Raw genomic sequence first — 722 nt, forward strand, 5'->3', positions numbered from 1 at the left:
GGAGGTTGTATAAAAAAATTAAAAAATAAGATTTAAGGGGACTAAATTAAAAAATTAAAATTTGGCAGCAATGTATAACCGTTCGTTGTTTCAGTTTAAAGGTTATATTAGATTTTGGTTGATGAGGTATTTTATATTTAAAAGATATTTTAAAATTTATGTTAGACTATATTTATTTATAATTTATTTATTATTTTATTATAAAACGGTTTTTTCGGTTAGATCACAGTTAACCGATTGGATCTATGAACCAGTTTATTAGTAATTAGAACGGTTCGATGATCGGTCCGGTTTTTAGAACCTTGCTTTATACACGTTTACCCACACTTAATATGATATGTCTATATACTTCGGTCATGATCACGACGTTTTATCATTTTGTAATCGCTTTTCACTATTCTAGAGAAAATTTAAGGATTCGAGAGTTTGAGGTAAAAGGGGCTCTAAAGCGGATGAAAAATGGTAGGGCAATAGGACCTGATAATATTCTGATTGAAGTTTTGATGGCCTTGGAGAAAAGAACATCAAATAGTTAACCACGCTTTTTAATTAGATTTTAATGTAAAAAAAGATGCCAGATGAGTGGAGAAAGAGTATCTTGGTACCTATCTACAAGAATAAGGGGGATATACAGAGTTGCAAAAACTATAAAGAGATCAAGCTCATGCACCATACTATAAAGTTATGGGAAAGGGTGATAGAACGGAGGCCGAGACAAGAAA

The sequence above is a fragment of the Arachis hypogaea genome, chromosome 1 (genome assembly GCF_003086295.3).
Source record: "Arachis hypogaea cultivar Tifrunner chromosome 1, arahy.Tifrunner.gnm2.J5K5, whole genome shotgun sequence".
Lineage (NCBI taxonomy): Eukaryota > Viridiplantae > Streptophyta > Magnoliopsida > Fabales > Fabaceae > Arachis > Arachis hypogaea.